This window comes from Rhinopithecus bieti, unplaced genomic scaffold (genome assembly GCF_001698545.2).
Source record: "Rhinopithecus bieti isolate Rb0 unplaced genomic scaffold, ASM169854v2 scaffold_36417, whole genome shotgun sequence".
Taxonomy (NCBI): Eukaryota; Metazoa; Chordata; class Mammalia; order Primates; family Cercopithecidae; genus Rhinopithecus; species Rhinopithecus bieti.
In genome coordinates, this window is record NW_016815677.1 from 73,644 (window position 1) to 92,408 (window position 18,765).

Below are 18,765 nucleotides of genomic sequence, written 5' to 3' on the forward strand. Positions count from 1 at the left end.
CCTCCCGTCTCCCTTCCCCTCTCCCCTCCCCTCCCCTCTCCTTTCTTCATTTTTTTTTTTCCAGTCTCTCAGATTTAATATTTTCTACAAATCTGTCAGCTCTCTAGCCTGTCTAATGAGATTTTCATTTTGGTTATTATATTTTTCAGTTTCTAAATTTTCCATTTGTTTCTTCTTTATATCTTCTGTTTTTTGAGGTGACTTTCCATCTTTCTGTTCATCCAAGAGTGTTGGCCCTTGTTGGGACATTTTTGTAATAGTGGCTTTAAAGTCTTGGTCAGATAAATCCATCATCTGCATTATTTCAGTGTTGGCATCTGTTGTTTTTTTCTCTTTGAGGTTTTCCTGATTCTTCATGTGTCAAATTATTTTGGGCTGTATCCTGGACAATTTAAGTATCATATTTTGAGACCCTTTGTCTTGGTTTAATGCTGTGATAAATGTTGAATTTCCCCCCCCCCAAGACTGAGTTTTGCGCTTGTTGCCCAGGTTGGAGTACAACAACATGGTCTCGGCTCACTGCAACCTCTGCCTCCTGGGTTCAAGTGATTCTCCTGCCTCAGCCTCCCAAGTAGCTGGGATTACAGGTGCACACCACCACACCCAGCTAATTTTTTCTATTTTTAGTAGAGACGTGGCTTCACCATCTTGACCAGGCTGGTCTCGAACTCCTGACCTCAGGTGATCTGCCTGCCTTGGCCTCCCAAAGTGCTGGGATTACAAGCATGAGCCACCACACCCGGCTGATTTTTTTTTTTTTAATAGGCAATTTGGTTGGGTTCATTCAGGTTGCAAGTTCTACACAAACTTCTGTAGGTTGTAGTTCTAATGCCAGTTTCCTTTACCAAACCTTTGCAGTCTTACTGAGAACTGTCCAGTATGTGTGCCAAACATTGGACTGTCTGGGAACTGAGTAGTTGTCTGCTCCATGGTTTAGTTCTCAGTGTCTGTGGTATGTTATTTTAGGATCAACCCCATGCAGGCACAGTTTGGAGGGGTGAGTCCAAACTTTATGGGGCCACTTTCCTGTGCTTCTCCCTCTTCGTAATCTCTCTGGTACTTTTTGGTTGCCTAATCCTCCCCTTTTATACTTCCAGCTACAGAGCTGGAGCTTTATTTAGTTACTCTCTTCTGCTGCACATTTCTTAAAGCTGTGCCCATACTGGGGCCAAGTAGCAAGAAGACAGAGAAAAAAATAAGCAACAAGAATTCTTGCTACCCTCTTGATGATGAAGATTTGCTCCCTCAGAGTTTTAGACTTCTGCAGACCCCACTGCTGCTGCTGTCAGTGCTTCTACCACCATCTTGATTGCTCAGGGACTGGGTACAGAGGATGTTGAAAAGAATAAATAAAAATACCTAGGGAATTTTATTCATTGAAAAGAGTAAAAAAAATACCTAGGGAATTTTCTTCATTCTGTCTAAGTATTAGGAGACTCTGTTCCTGCTCCTCAAGGTAGAACTAGAGGGCTTCTCCTGGAGTTCTCTTTGTCTATCCCTGAGTGCCTGCTTCCAGATTTCAGTTGCTTTGAGTCTAGACCAGAAGATACTAAAGGGGGAAAAATAGTAAACCATCTGTCTGATATTAATGTGAATTCTCATCTTATTCCCCAGTCTGCCTTAACTAGCTGCTTTATGGTTTTCTGGATTCAGTGGACAAGACAAGGTAGTGTGTGCTTACTCCATCTTACTTGGAATTGGAACTCCTAATATATTTTGAAATAAAAAAAAAAGTTAAAACGTAAGAAACAGTTGTACCTCTAATGTATGAGTTTCCCCATATTCTTTGATTTTATGCTTCATGTTTAAGAATACATGCATTAGACTGGGCGCAGTGGCTCATGCCTGTAATCCCAGCACTTTGGGAGGCTGAGGTGGGTGGATCGCCTGATGTCAGGAGTTCGAGACCAGTCTGACCAACTTGGAAAGACCCTGTCTCTACTTAAAAAAAATACCAAATTAGCCGGGCGTGGTGGTGCTTGCCTGTAGCCCCAGCTACTTGGGAGGCTGAGGTGGGAGAATTGCTTGAACCCTGGAGGTGGAGGTTGCGGTGACCCGAGATTGCGCCATTGCACTCCAGCCTGAGCATCAAGAGCAAAATTCCGTCTCAACAACAACAACAAAAAGAATACATGCATTAGAACCCACACAAGGAAACTGCGCCATTTCAGGGTACATGTTTTATGGGTACATCTAAATGTGCAAATTTAGGAAAACATTTTGGGCGCTTGAAGCCATTGAAACTTTTGCTGCCTCAGAGAAGCAGGATAATTAAATTTTGCCTATGGAAAAGTAATTTTGCCTTAGTTTTATGTCTTTTCTAATTTATCATAAGATTCTAGGCCAAAGATCTAATAACTGTTTTCTAACAAGTTTCTTTTTGTTTGTTGTACTTACTTGAAGTGCATTAGGTTTCTCTTCTTTTTAATCACCAGTATATTGTTTTGAAAGTATATTGAACATTTTTTGTCATATTTTTTCTCCTTTCTCTTTTATATTTCTTACCTTTTTGTCCTTTGTGTTTTTTACACTGTATTTCTTTATTTTAGATTCTTCACCCCTACTCTCCATGTCCCCTACTCCCACCCCACTAAAATGGTGGATAGGATTTATGTAGGGGTGCTGCTCTGAGAGTTTGAACTCTGATTGAGAGACTAATCCCCACCCCCAAAGGCTGTCTGCATCAGCTGTCCCCCTGGCTAATTAGAATTCCAAAGGGCATTAATAACCATTTAAATTAATCCGATTATACCTGCAGTTGCTAAAGGTAAGGTTCAGGCTGTTTAACCCTCTGTTAATGAACGCAAACATGAATCGAAACTGGGTAGGAATTTTACACTTCATTTTCATTTTTGCCCAAAGGAAGAAAACCATTTCACCTGCTCTTTGTAGCAGTCTAGTTTACAACAATGCAAGGAAGCCTTGCCATTAATTCAGCCTTCATTAAAAGACGGAATCTAAATTGCTCCATCTTGTGAAAATGCATTTGCATTGTTTGTGAAAGTCCTTTGGGGCAGAGCTGTAGAAAACCGCCTAACAGCAAATAATCCTTTAGTTAAATGCAGAAGTGTTATAAAGAGCTAAAAATTCTCTTTCTAGCAACTAATGTTGCAATGATAAGTTGACAATAGTGGTCTCCCAGGGGACATTAAACAGGTGGAAAAAGAGCTACCATTTCACAACTTTAGTTAAAAAGGAGTGGAAATTGAATGACCAGTATTAAGAGTCAAAAGAAAGTCTATAGGGTTATGTAGTCCAGTTTCTGTCATATAGGAATTCTTTCTCCAACATAGTTTACATGGTCAACTATTTTCCTTGTAAACATCTCAGTAACAGCAAGTATTAACAAGACAGCCCATCTCATAATCAGATAACTTGTTATTGTCAGAGAATCCAGATCTGAAATTAATAACTGTTGCTTTTCTTTCATTTTACCCCTTGAGCCATATTGAATTACTTCAGTATAGCTCATTGCCCTCATTCCTATTCCCTGACCTCACCATATTTTCTTCTTTAGATCAGGTGTGTATCACAGGAGATTTTTGAAATGTGGAAATATATGGGAGAATAAAATGTTCAGTAAACATGGTTGTAAGCACTTTTCATACATGGTTGAAGTTGAAAAATTTTAAAGCAAGAAAAGGACCAGAAGAAATACCTTTCCATGTAACTGGCTATTTCTTGAAGAGTTATTCTTTTTGCTGTTAATGTATGCGTCACCTGTGGAAAAGTCTAGATTAAAGAACTAAGTCAGAAAAATTGGTTTGAGAAAAAGACATCTACTGGAATCTGTACAGCAGTCCTTCAACAAAGATATCTATTAGTCGATAGATGTCATCCCCAACACCTGTCTAAAATGACTCATGTCTTTTCCTGATTACCACTTATAGATTTTTCCCTTTTAAAAAAAACTTTACACAAAATGTAAACTTCATACATTGGGATTATTCTTTAGTCTGGATCTTTTCTTTGAATGAAATAAGCTTTGGGATGCTTATTTAGGTGTTCAATGGAACAGTGTGGAGAACAGTAATTGTGTTTGGGCTAAAGAATTAATCCATTTAGTCATGGGAAGCACTACTTAGCTTTTCCATAGCAGCTGAATTGTGGTGCGACTTTGGGGCTATTTTAGGATTTTAACCTCAAATAGAAATGAAAGTTTATTTGTATTGATGAGCATATGCTTTTGAATAATGAAACACTGACTTGATTTCAATGAAAGTGAAATTGTTTTTCAATTCAGTTATTTTATGTTTGAACATGAATTGGAAGCTGTATCTTTGTATTGCTGAAATTTTAAAAAATCAATAACTTTAACATTTTAGCAGAGAAAGTGTTTTAATAAGCAATTATTAGGGTGGCTTCAGAAGGATATTGTAGCTTTAAAAATTTCTGATGGTTATTAGTACACTTTTGTACTGTGTAAATCAGACATTGTAATGAAATTATTTTTATTAACTAAAATTCTCCTACAATAGGAAATTTTACTGCATTTTGACATCTAGCAGGCCAAAGAAAGATGTTCAGAAAGTCTTATTTCTGTCTCAGACCAATAATTATCCCACATTTTGTGTAAAACATTCTTTAAAATTGTTAGTTTAAATGATCGCACAAAAGGAACTTTTCCAAGGGATGTAAGTTGCCTGCCACTGTACTATAGTCTGCAAGATTTTACAGCTTGGAGAAAAATCTAGTAGCCTTTAAAAAAAAAAATTATGTTAGTAATAGCCTGTTTATGTTGTTGGATTTTCTGTTGTTTCATATACAGTTTTATATGAACTACCAATTAATGCAGTTTATATGCAGTTTCTATCCTCAGCAAGGAATGAGGTGGTGATCCTGCCCTGCTCTTACTACAAAAGCTGGGCATGTATCTACCAAGGAAAAATGTGTCTGCCTTCAGGAATTTCATTCTCCCTCTTTCCTAATTACTGCAAATCCATCAGAGTCACCTGAAATCTCATCTCCTCCATGAAGCTTGTCCTGTGTGACCCTTGTAACCTAATATCCTCATCTTTAAAATTATGATTTGAATGCCTAGTCCCTTTCCCTCTTACAGTGTTTTCATTATGATTTTCAGGCTCATACTCAAATTCAGACATTGCTAATGTTCTTTGAACTCCTCTCTGGCACTTAACTTGCCTATCCCACACAATTAAGCAGTCTGACCAATTTTCTACTTAGGGTGAAGTTTTCATGCAAATGTGGATATGTTGAAGACAGACTCTAAAAAATTGGGTACCTGCTATGTAAGGATAGTGGCCTTTATATTAGAGAATATTTCTCTTTTTGAGTTAGCATTTTTAATAGAAAATTAGATAATGGTTAAAACTCAAATTGGAATACTTGATTCCACTGTGATTTAGGAGATGATACAGAGATCCTGTAAGAGACTTTAAAGCTTACTTACATATAGTAAGTAGTAGGTCAACGTAGAGTTAAGTAGCAACAGCCTTGCAACTCAAGAGCAAGAGTTTTAGATAATATAAGTAGAGAATCAAGCAGGATGAAACAGTGGATTTAGTTTAGGGAATGGAATTATTTGGAGTAATGGTACTGGGAAAACATGTCTGAATAGGTAATAGAGAGTGTGTGGGGTTAATACAGACTCTAGTGGCCCTTGGAGGATTGGGGTAGAGCTTGGTGTTGCACAGATATTGTGCCTTAAGCTTAAGTGATGTATTGATGATTTTCATGGAGCATTTATTCTTTTTAAAGGGAAGATTTATTTGTGTGTTGTCCTGGTTAACTTCAGGAAGGCTTCTGTGTGAAATTATGCTGGAATTCGTTTTAAGGATGTAAATCCTATAAATCCACAGCTTGGGTAACAAATTGAATCTCTAACAAATAGAAGGAATTTAAGAGAAAAATCCTGTTTATCGAAGAATAGCTGATGTTACAAACAGTTATTATATATACAAATTCTCTGTCCAAAGGATGTCTTTGCATGTTGTTGAAATCATTGTCACTGCCTACTTTCAGTTGGGTATAGCAGAACAAGAAGTCAAGTTTCTTGGATTCTCTCTTTTTTTTTTTTTGAGATGGGGTCTCACTCTGTTGCCCAGGCTGGAGTGCAGTGGTGTGATCTCGGCTCACTGCAACCTCGACCTCCCGGGTTCAAGCTTCTCATGCCTCAGCCTCCCTAGTAGCCAGGATTACAGGCGTGCACCAGCACACCTGGCTAATTTTTGTATTTTCAGTGAAGACGGGGTTTTACCATGTTAGCAAGGCTGGTCTGGAACTCCTGACCTCAGGAGATCTGCCCTCCTCAGCCTCCCAGAGTGCTGGGATTACAGACATGAGCCACCGTGTGCAGTCAGATTCTCATATTTTTTATAACAGCAGATCCCTTATAAGTGCATCCCTTTGCACACCTAAATATCTAGATCATATTGTTGATAAGTTTATTCAACAAATAACTGTTATTTAGCCATTTCGGACGTTGCAGAAGAAACTGCAAAATAAAGTTTTTTTTTGTTTATTCTCTTCTCATCTCCTTTAGATATATGAAAAATATCACTCATAAGCAATGTTTGTGATGTGGTCATGCAGACCGATGTGTTTTGCGTCTAATGTAGAAGTTTAATGAGTAGGAAGATGACTATCCTGGGGTAAATATGAAATGTGGCATAGAAAAGGAAACAATTGCTTGTGAATCCTGGAGAATCTGGTAAAGGGAGAATTTGAATATGTCGAGGAAAGGAAAAGCATTGTAAACCAGAAGAATAGATAGGGAGAACAGTTTGAGTAGATTGTTTTGAGAGGCATATTTAACGTAGTGAAGACTTAATGTGGTAGTGATTTAATGCGAATTAGCTGGAAGAGACACTGCCTACAAAACTCGTAATTTAGTCCAAATTCTGAGGAGTAACTTATACTAGGTTGGTAATGGTACTACTGCAAGTAAATAAAATATTGCCAAAATAGTTTTGAAATTACAGTCATCAGGATTTAATGACTTGATAAAAATGTTAATGGAGAGAAGAGAGATTGTGAGTTTATGTGATTTTTAAAATAATTCAACCACTGACAGCAATAGGGAAGGTGAAAGGAAGGGCCCAGTCCACTTTAGTTTTAGATGTGTAGAGTTTGAATTTCCTGTATTTGATTTTGGTGACGGAATTATGAGGGTACTTCAAAAAATAAGACTAGAATGTTTGTGTCAGGCCCAGATATATAAATATATATAAATATTTGGACATGGAAAGAAAATCCCAGGCATCAAATAATGGACCAGTTTTATGATTTTGACACACTCCAACCTCTGCCTTTTGTTTCTCTGCGTCACTCTGTCCAGTACAATAGGCTTGTTATGTATTTTGAATGAACAATGAAAGAGTGAACTGTTCTTCTTTACAAAGCTGTTTATTGTAGTGATACTTTATAGATGCAGCCACTTTGCCAGATCTCTGATGGAACTAACAATAATTTTATCTAGTTAATTTTAATAGTAAGTCCTTTGTCACAGGTTGTTCAAATGAACAAATACAACTTATGATTTTTATGGCAGGTAAAGAATATTTGAAATGGAAGGAGACCTGATGCAAAGAAAAAGGCATTATTTTAGTGGTGGAGCGATTTTGGGACTTATTGTAGTAGAAACTATTCTTTATATAGAATATTTTGTTTGATTTTTCTATTTTGTTTTTCTTTGCTATCTAGCTTTGTTTCATAGTGACCATTTTTAGCACCATANAGACATTGTAATGAAATTATTTTATTAACTAAAATTCTCCTACAATAGGAAATTTTACTGCATTTTGACATCTAGCAGGCCAAAGAAAGATGTTCAGAAAGTCTTATTTCTGTCTCAGACCAATAATTATCCCACATTTTGTGTAAAACATTCTTTAAAATTGTTAGTTTAAATGATCGCACAAAAGGAACTTTTCCAAGGGATGTAAGTTGCCTGCCACTGTACTATAGTCTGCAAGATTTTACAGCTTGGAGAAAATCTAGTAGCCTTTAAAAAAAAAAATTATGTTAGTAATAGCCTGTTTATGTTGTTGGATTTTCTGTTGTTTCATATACAGTTTTATATGAACTACCAATTAATGCAGTTTATATGCAGTTTCTATCCTCAGCAAGGAATGAGGTGGTGATCCTGCCCTGCTCTTACTACAAAAGCTGGGCATGTATCTACCAAGGAAAATGTGTCTGCCTTCAGGAATTTCATTCTCCCTCTTTCCTAATTACTGCAAATCCATCAGAGTCACCTGAAATCTCATCTCCTCCATGAAGCTTGTCCTGTGTGACCCTTGTAACCTAATATCCTCATCTTTAAAATTATGATTTGAATGCCTAGTCCCTTTCCCTCTTACAGTGTTTTCATTATGATTTTCAGGCTCATACTCAAATTCAGACATTGCTAATGTTCTTTGAACTCCTCTCTGGCACTTAACTTGCCTATCCCACACAATTAAGCAGTCTGACCAATTTTCTACTTAGGGTGAAGTTTTCATGCAAATGTGGATATGTTGAAGACAGACTCTAAAAAATTGGGTACCTGCTATGTAAGGATAGTGGCCTTTATATTAGAGAATATTTCTCTTTTGAGTTAGCATTTTAATAGAAAATTAGATAATGGTTAAAACTCAAATTGGAATACTTGATTCCACTGTGATTTAGGAGATGATACAGAGATCCTGTAAGAGACTTTAAAGCTTACTTACATATAGTAAGTAGTAGGTCAACGTAGAGTTAAGTAGCAACAGCCTTGCAACTCAAGAGCAAGAGTTTTAGATAATATAAGTAGAGAATCAAGCAGGATGAAACAGTGGATTTAGTTTAGGGAATGGAATTATTTGGAGTAATGGTACTGGGAAAACATGTCTGAATAGGTAATAGAGAGTGTGTGGGGTTAATACAGACTCTAGTGGCCCTTGGAGGATTGGGGTAGAGCTTGGTGTTGCACAGATATTGTGCCTTAAGCTTAAGTGATGTATTGATGATTTTCATGGAGCATTTATTCTTTTAAAGGGAAGATTTATTTGTGTGTTGTCCTGGTTAACTTCAGGAAGGCTTCTGTGTGAAATTATGCTGGAATTCGTTTTAAGGATGTAAATCCTATAAATCCACAGCTTGGGTAACAAATTGAATCTCTAACAAATAGAAGGAATTTAAGAGAAAATCCTGTTTATCGAAGAATAGCTGATGTTACAAACAGTTATTATATATACAAATTCTCTGTCCAAAGGATGTCTTTGCATGTTGTTGAAATCATTGTCACTGCCTACTTTCAGTTGGGTATAGCAGAACAAGAAGTCAAGTTTCTTGGATTCTCTCTTTTTTTTTTTTTGAGATGGGGTCTCACTCTGTTGCCCAGGCTGGAGTGCAGTGGTGTGATCTCGGCTCACTGCAACCTCGACCTCCCGGGTTCAAGCTTCTCATGCCTCAGCCTCCCTAGTAGCCAGGATTACAGGCGTGCACCAGCACACCTGGCTAATTTTGTATTTTCAGTGAAGACGGGGTTTTACCATGTTAGCAAGGCTGGTCTGGAACTCCTGACCTCAGGAGATCTGCCCTCCTCAGCCTCCCAGAGTGCTGGGATTACAGACATGAGCCACCGTGTGCAGTCAGATTCTCATATTTTTTATAACAGCAGATCCCTTATAAGTGCATCCCTTTGCACACCTAAATATCTAGATCATATTGTTGATAAGTTTATTCAACAAATAACTGTTATTTAGCCATTTCGGACGTTGCAGAAGAAACTGCAAAATAAAGTTTTTTTTTGTTTATTCTCTTCTCATCTCCTTTAGATATATGAAAATATCACTCATAAGCAATGTTTGTGATGTGGTCATGCAGACCGATGTGTTTTGCGTCTAATGTAGAAGTTTAATGAGTAGGAAGATGACTATCCTGGGGTAAATATGAAATGTGGCATAGAAAAGGAAACAATTGCTTGTGAATCCTGGAGAATCTGGTAAAGGGAGAATTTGAATATGTCGAGGAAAGGAAAAGCATTGTAAACCAGAAGAATAGATAGGGAGAACAGTTTGAGTAGATTGTTTTGAGAGGCATATTTAACGTAGTGAAGACTTAATGTGGTAGTGATTTAATGCGAATTAGCTGGAAGAGACACTGCCTACAAAACTCGTAATTTAGTCCAAATTCTGAGGAGTAACTTATACTAGGTTGGTAATGGTACTACTGCAAGTAAATAAAATATTGCCAAAATAGTTTTGAAATTACAGTCATCAGGATTTAATGACTTGATAAAATGTTAATGGAGAGAAGAGAGATTGTGAGTTTATGTGATTTTAAAATAATTCAACCACTGATAGCAATAGGGAAGGTGAAAGGAAGGGCCCAGTCCACTTTAGTTTTAGATGTGTAGAGTTTGAATTTCCTGTATTTGATTTTGGTGACGGAATTATGAGGGTACTTCAAAAAATAAGACTAGAATGTTTGTGTCAGGCCCAGATATATAAATATATATAAATATTTGGACATGGAAAGAAAATCCCAGGCATCAAATAATGGACCAGTTTTATGATTTTGACACACTCCAACCTCTGCCTTTTGTTTCTCTGCGTCACTCTGTCCAGTACAATAGGCTTGTTATGTATTTTGAATGAACAATGAAAGAGTGAACTGTTCTTCTTTACAAAGCTGTTTATTGTAGTGATACTTTATAGATGCAGCCACTTTGCCAGATCTCTGATGGAACTAACAATAATTTTATCTAGTTAATTTTAATAGTAAGTCCTTTGTCACAGGTTGTTCAAATGAACAAATACAACTTATGATTTTATGGCAGGTAAAGAATATTTGAAATGGAAGGAGACCTGATGCAAAGAAAAAGGCATTATTTTAGTGGTGGAGCGATTTTGGGACTTATTGTAGTAGAAACTATTCTTTATATAGAATATTTTGTTTGATTTTTCTATTTTGTTTTTCTTTGCTATCTAGCTTTGTTTCATAGTGACCATTTTTAGCACCATAAAAGTTAATGTAGTAATCAGATTTAGTAGATTATTATTTAAAGCTGAGCACTCAAAATTAACTTTTTGCCCCGTGTTCATTTTTGATTTCCTGTTTTTTATATAAATATTTGATTTAAAAAGTTTTCTGTTTAATAAAATTTAGTGTTACGATTATTTTAATGTCAATTGAGGACATTTGAAAAACTCTCCCAAAATATCTAGGATATTGTTTTAATCTGTAGCCTTCTAAGTAGAAATTTTAAAAATTGGGAGATACACTTTTTTTGTGAAGGATAAAGCTTGTATTAATGACAACATTAGGTATTTGGTAGTATTTTAATCATTATTAAAATGATTATTAAAAATTATGTTATAATTGTAACATTAAACATTTGAGTATTGTTGAGTTCATCATTTAAATACATAGTGCTGTTTTAAGTTATTTATGTGTTATGAAGAAAAGGTTACTATGTTTTATTTTTATAAGGTGGAAAAAACAATCCAGAATGATAATCAAAGCCAAGGTAGAGGAACTTGTTAAACACTTTAAAATTAGACTTCCCCCCACCCCCAACCTCTAGTATGATACTTTGAAGGCAGCTGCTACAGATAAACTCTGGAGCCCCAGATGGTGGTTGCCTAATCCTCATGAGAATTCATGTCCTGGAAGCAGCTCTTATCTCTCCAGACCTGACATTGTCTGTGAGCTTTTGCTAAGGAGGGAATAATATAAACATGCTATGCATGAGTTTCACTTCTTGAATATGTCAAAGACACAGGAAGTTATAACAAAGTATAAAAAGAACCGAGTTCACATTTATTGAAAATGTTATTTAAAGCACTTGATGCTAGCTTGTGATGAGTGATGGGGTGCAGTCTGGAAGGAAAGGCACAGTGAACTTTTTTTTCATTTTGGAAACGAAAACGCCAGTCTCAGTGTTATGATTTCAGGGATGTAGATTTGTCATTAAGTGTGCAGTACCCAGAATAATTAAGTTATTTGATCTGATGTAAGAATGTAAAACAATCCGTCCTGTAAATGTATGTCCTGGCTTTTATTTCCTATGCAGGAGTCCTCTCTGTTTTGAAAGTCAAAACAGCAGTTGCACTATTCTAGATTTGATGTTTTGTTAAAAAAATAAAAAGTTCCCAAAATCTGATTTGTGAGATCTGGGCCAGTGACTGTTATAAATGGTTGTCTCTTTGGCATAGCAGCCAAATGTTCTGAAGTGAAATTGTGGATACTTTTATCTACTTCAGGTAGTGTCTCATTTAATATATGAGCAGGGATGTTGGCACTGTCATCATGAATAATTGTTAAATCACCCAACACTTGATGTTATGACTCTCTATAAGGAAAAAGGGGGATTTTCCATCTTACCAAATGATACAGTTTGTAATCAAATGGGAAACTGTAGTGTTCCTCAGAACAATGCCTAAGCCTGTCTTTCAAATCTGATACCTCTTTCTCTAAATAACCTGTTTTCCAACCACTCTCTGGCCCTCTTACTTGTCCTAGAATCTGTGGTGCCCTGTTATGTTTTCATACCTTTTTTCATTTTATTTCATCATTCCGCAGAGCCCTTCCTCTAAAAAGCTTCTATTCATCCTATGAGACCCAGCTAAAATATCACTTGTTCTGTGGAGTCTTTCTCAGACTGAATCATTTTATTTTATTTTCTCCCAGAATGTTATAACCAGAGTAATCTTTGTAAACTACAGATTTGATCATGCCTCAAAAAAAAAAAAAAAAAGTTTTAATGGTAATTACATTTCATATCAAACTCTGTGTATCAGCCTAGTGGTCTCTGTCTTCACTTGTCCAGCCGATCACATCTTCTCTTTGTCACAGAACAACTTGCTGTTATCCCTTCCTCTGAGCCTACTTTGTGGTCCCTTTTGCCCTGGAGTGCTCACATGTCTGTCCATTTCAGTCTTCCTCATTTTTAAAGATCTAGAGTCTATGAGGAATTAAGATAATACAAAGTGGAAAGCGTTAGGTGCCAAAAGAGAAAGAATTCAGTTGGCATACTTATGGAAGGCATAAGTGTGTTGTGTTTGCCTTCTCTATTCAAGTGGGAGGTCCTAATGATAGAGCTTGCTCCCTCAAACTTGTGTATATTCTGCACTGTCTAGTACAGTATCTTAGGAGGAGATAAATTTGAAAGATTAGTAAGAAAGAACTGAGTAAAACCTGGGCTTTGTTAGATAGGATAGGTGGTAGAGTGAAGGAAGAGGCATCAAAGACTCATGTTCAATACTTTTTTTGCATTGAATTAATTGATGATTGACCCTTGGTGTGTTTGTCATATTTTCCTTGCTCTTTGAAATTCTTTTGCCTAATGTGTGCTAAAATAGTCTGGGACAGACTGCTTACCACCTGTATCTTTTAGCCATCTACCCTCTGAGCTCCTTTTCTATTGCTTCTTATTTTTGTCACATTTGCCATACCCTCCTCCCCACCTGTATTCTCTTTTTTGGGTTCTGTTTCCCATAGTACTTTAAATGGCCGATGAAAACATGCCCCAGATGATACTATTTTTCATCATGCTCTCTTGCCACTTTGTTTTCCTGTTTAAAAGAACAAACAGCAAAAGAAAAAGACACAAGCCGCTAGTTTGTAGCCTAGCTGGCTCTGATTTCTCTAATTCTTGTCTTTGCTGTTCTGTCATTCTTGGTTTCTACTGTTTCTTTTTCTTTTTTCTTTTCTTTCGTCTTCCTTTCTTTCTTTCTTTTTTTTTTTCCTTGAGACAGAGCTTCACTCTTATTGCCTAGGCTGGAGTACAATGGTGTGATCTCAGCTTACTGCAACCTTAGTCTCCTGGGTTCAAGCGATTCTCCTGCCTCAGCCTCCCGAGTAGCTGGGATTACAGGCGTACACCACCAAGCCCAGTTAATTTTTTGTAATTTTACTAGAGATGGGGTTTCACTATGTTGGCCAGGCTGGTCTCAAACTCATGACTTCAGATGATCCACCCGCCTCGGCCTCCCAAAGTGCTGGGATTGCAGGTGTGAACCACTGCGAGCCCGGCCCTACTGTTTCTTTTTCTTACTGCACTCTGCCCCCATTTCTGCCTTCCCATTTGTGCGCCACCATTATTAAATGCTTTATATTCTCTCTCTTGACTGGATTATATATTCTTTTATTCTTCCTATTCTTAATCCTTTGTGTTTTCTCTGTTACTTTGTTTTTCTAATTTCCTCTCTTCGTTATCTTTTTCTGTTTTCTTCTCCATGTTCACTTCCTTTTTTATTATCTTTCAACGCTCCTCCTTTTTTCACTCTTCACTGTGTATCATTAAAAAATAAAAACAAAACATAAAGCTCCTAGCTGTATTCAGGCCTCATTTTGTGCTTAATTTCCATATTTCCCATTGCTTTAATTAGAGCTGACACCAAGTTTTCCCCTTATTTATGACGTTTCATTGTTTTCCTCATATTCCTTACCCATAACAAATTTTAAAAAGCTATAATCCCAGCTGTTCTCCATCACCATCATGTCCGACTCCATGTGCTTTCTTCTTCCGTTTTTCTTCCAGTGATTTTAAAGTCCTAAAACGGGGAAAGTATGGCTGATGTGCAACTGTGAGTCCTGCAATACTGGCTTTTCTACCTCTTAGAAGCCTTGGTGGTGAGGGTAGAAGCAGAAGCCAATTCATAAAAAGAGAATGAAGAATCAGTTAAGAAATTTGAGGGTGTCTGTAGCTGTCTGTAAATTATGCTTTGTGGAAAATACAGTTGGAAATGTAATTGAGGAACAGGAGTAGACCAGAAGTATGAACCATTGAGAGGCTCTCTGCTTAAAGATGCTTATCTTTTCTTCCCTTTCCCTGTGACTCATACCTACTGTTCATTAGAAATGCATGTGTTTTAATCAGTCATTTTTAAAATGAAAATGTTCTGTAATATTAAGTCTTCATCACACTTTGTGTGAATTAATCTTAATCAGATTGTGAATAGGAGTTTTAATTTTGAGTGCGAGGTAAGGACAGTGGAGGGAGAACACAAATGGGCAGAAGCTCTCCTGTGTAGCAGGGGCTATGGGAGACAAGGGTATCATTGCATTCTCTTGTAACTTGTTTTGAATTCATTGAATTTTTTAAATGAATAAGATATTAGTGAGAATCTAGTTTAATTTATTTATTTTATAGGTTAAAAAACGATCCAGAGAGATTTACTTGTTCAGGTCTTACAGCTTGTTAGTGATTGAAAAGGGCCAGTTCTATCCATTGTCTTTTAATGCCATATTATTTTGTATTACAGTGGCTTCCTAGCCATCCCTTGACTTGAAGCAGGAAGAAAAGATCAAAGAGAAAAGAGACAAAAGTAATATGTATATGTGCCCTTCCACCTTCTCATTCTTTTCTTTCTTTATTGTCAGCATATTATAATATTCTGGTTTTCCATATCTGAAGAACAGATCCTGCTTGTATGGCTAAGGAGCTGTTTTATTGCAAGTATTAGAAAACAAAAATATTAGAGCTTTATTAAGGAGGAAAGTAATAATATATTTTAAAGACTTTCTGTGCTATTTTATTTATGTTCATCAGAAACACAAGATCACTTTTTGTGTAGAAAATCTGAATGGGTGGGAGGGAAGCAAAATCTGACTGGAGAATCCAGTGGTCCAGAGTTACTTTAAGAAGTGAATACGTTTAAATCAGCAGGGCCCAATGACATGCATCATAGGGCACTTAAAGATGTGGCAGATATCATTGCAGAGGCACTAGCAAATTACCATGCAGAGGATGTGAAAAGGGTAGAGTAATGGTAGGGCTTCTAAGCCACCACTTTTGTTGATCTAGTGCTCTTTACCACCTCCCCGCAAAGCTATAGAAACAAAGAAGCTATACAAAACTCACATTATCTGCATTGCACTGACGTTTGAAAACACCATTTACCCAGCCATACCCCATTTCTCAACTTACACATCCTAAATATAAATCCAATGTGGGTTTTCAGAGCTTGTATAATGTCTGTGGAAAACAGTAGAAGTAGGGCTTCTATTCATACAAGTGTTTCTTGAATCGCCGTTTTTAGAGTACATTTAGCATACTGCCTTATTTGATCCTCTAAGCAACTCAGAATGTCTGAGATAGCACAGTATGCAGTAAAAAAGTTTACATTCTTTGGATTTGGTTTGTATTTTAATCCAGACCTTTTATTTGTTTGTTTCTATTATGTACCTTGTCTGCTTCCACAAAAGGATTTGAGGTAGATTGGGATAACATGCATGTACAATAATAGGATAGCTGAAGATAAAGTCAAAGAGTAAACAATCAAGTGAAGTTACCTCTTCTAGGAACCTGAGGTAAAATGGTTATTGTATTTAGATATTAAATTTAGCTCTTAGCTTTGGCAGTTAAAACCAAGGGGAAACGTAATGAATTGTTTAATTGTTTGTTTTATTAAAGAGAAGCACATTACTTTTAACCTTAAATCATGGCTATTTAAATACACATTGTATTATGTCTGTAAACTTTTTTGTTTGTTTTTAGAGGCAGGATCTTGCTCTGTTGTCCAGGTTGGAGCACAGTGGCATGATCACAGCTTACTGTAACCTCCATAACCTCCACCTCTCGGGCTCAAGTGATCCTCCTGCCTCAGCCTCCCCAGTAGCTAGGACTAAGTTGTGAGCCACCATGCCCAGCTAATTTTTAAATTTTTTTTGTAGAGATGGGGTTTTACTATGTTGCCCAGGCTGATCTTGAACTCCTGAACTCAAGCAATCCTCCTGCCTTGGCCTTCCACAGTGCTGGGATGAGAGGCATGAGCCATCACACCCGGCCCTTATAAACTACTTTAGAGTAGAGACCATATGGATCCATGTTTTCTCCATCACAGTTTTAGCACAAGTGAACAAATGGTTGAATGTGATTTATTTTTAGGAAAGTAACTTCTTTTGGCACTGGATTCTAAGAGAAAATTTGGCTTCTGAAATCTTATGAACAAAATACTGAGTGTTGTAAGTTATTGACAACTATTTTAGCCAAAGTTTTATAAAGGAAGCAAAACAGTTTTCTGTGTAGCCCTTCCTTGCTCTTGTTAAACCCACAGAAACTGTGGGGGGCAAGTAGGAAGTGCAGGGTGGTATCTTGAACAAATCATGAGATTGTGAGTCGATGGACCCAAATCTAGTGCCATATCTGCTTTGGTTTCTGTGACATTGGGGAAGCTATATAACTTTACTGAACTTTACAGATTTCCTCATTTGTAAAATAGGGCTAATAATAATTTTCTGAAAGGAATTTTTGTTTGTTCAAATGAAGTAATCCAGGTACTCAACAGTTTCTTTCGAGAGAAAATACTTTTCTTTTTAAATTTGCTTTTATTTATACTTTAAATTTGCTTTATTTATACTTTACCAGTATACATGTACAGAACATGCAGCTTTGTTACATAGGTATACGTGCACCGTGGTGGTTTCCTGCACCTATCAACCCGTCATCTAGGTTTTAAGCCCTGCGTGCATTAGCTATTTGTCCTGATGCTCTCCCTCCCCTTGCCCCCCACCAACAGGCCCCAGTGTATGTTGTTCCCTTCCCTGTGTTTATTTGTTCTCATTGTTCAACTCCCACTTACGAGTGAGAACATGTGGTGTTTGGTTTTCTGTGTTCCTGTGTTAGTTTACTGAGGATGATGGCTTCCAGCTTCATCCATGTCCCTGCAGAGGACATGATCTCATTCCTTTTTGTGTCTGCATAGTATTCCATGGTGTGTATGTACCACATTTTCTTTATCCAGTCTATCATTAATGGACATTTGGGTTGGTTCCATGTCTTTGCTATTGTGAATAGTGCTGCAATAAACATATGCGTGCATGTATGTTTATAATAGAGTGATTTATATTCCGTTGGGTATATACCCAGTAATGGAATTGCTGGGTCAAATGGTATTTCTGGTTCTAGATCCTTGAGTAATTGCCATACTGTCTTCAACAATGGTTGAACTAATTTACGCTCCCACCAGCAATATAAAAGCATTCGTATTTCTCCACAGCCTCACCAGCATCTGTTGTTTCTTGACTTTTTAATAATCGCCATTCTGACTGACATAAGATACCTCATTGTGGTTTTGATTTGCATTTCTCTGATGATCAGTGATGCTGACCTTATTTTCATGTTTGTCAGCTGCATAAATGTCTTCTTTTGATAAGTGTCTGTTCATTTTCTTTGCCCACTTTTTGATGGGGTTTGGTTTTTTTCTTGGAAATTTGTTTAAGTTCCTTGTAAATTCTAGATATTAGACCTTTGTCAGATGGGTAGATTGCAAAAATTTTCTCCCATTCTGTAGATTGCCTGTTCACTCTGATGATAGTTTCTTTTGCTGTGCAGAAGCTGTTTAGTTTAATTAGATCCCATATGTCAATTTTAGCTTTTGTTGCAATTGCTTTTGGCGATTTCATCATAAAATCTTTGCCCATGCCTATGTCTTGAATGGTATCACCTAGGTTTTCTTCTAGGGTTTTTATGGTTTTGTGTTTTACATTTAAGTTTTTAATCCATCTTAAGTTAATTTTGTATAAGGTGTAAAGAAGGGGTCCAATTTCAGTTTTCTGTATGGATAGCCAGTTTTCCCAGCACCATTTATTAAATAGAGAATCCTTTCCCCATTGCTTGTTTTTGTCAGGTTTGTTGAAGATGGTTGTAGATGTGTGGTCTTATTTCTGAGGTCATTATTTCTGTTCCACTGGTCTGTATGTCTGTTTTGGTACCAATACCATGCTGTTTTGGTTACTGTAGCCTTGTAGTATAGTTTGAAGTTAGGTAGCATGATGCCTCCAGGTTTGGTCTTTTGCTTAGGATTGTCTTGGTTATGTGGTTTTTTTTTTTTG

General features: G+C 36.9%; 1 protein-coding gene and 1 pseudogene across 4 annotated transcripts in view; one reads left to right on the forward strand and one right to left on the reverse strand.

Moving 5' to 3' along the window:
* The window catches only part of LOC108516196 (UPF0729 protein C18orf32 homolog pseudogene), a 16,851-nt pseudogene extending 14,280 nt beyond the window's left edge, over positions 1 to 2,571 (reverse strand). The window contains exon 1 of the transcript XR_001881734.1: positions 2,506 to 2,571. The product of XR_001881734.1 is annotated as a UPF0729 protein C18orf32 homolog pseudogene (transcript). The remainder of the gene's footprint in view (positions 1 to 2,505) is intronic.
* The window catches only part of ZCCHC7 (zinc finger CCHC-type containing 7), a 254,677-nt gene that overhangs the window by 70,330 nt on the left and 165,582 nt on the right, over positions 1 to 18,765 (forward strand). The window lies entirely within an intron of this gene.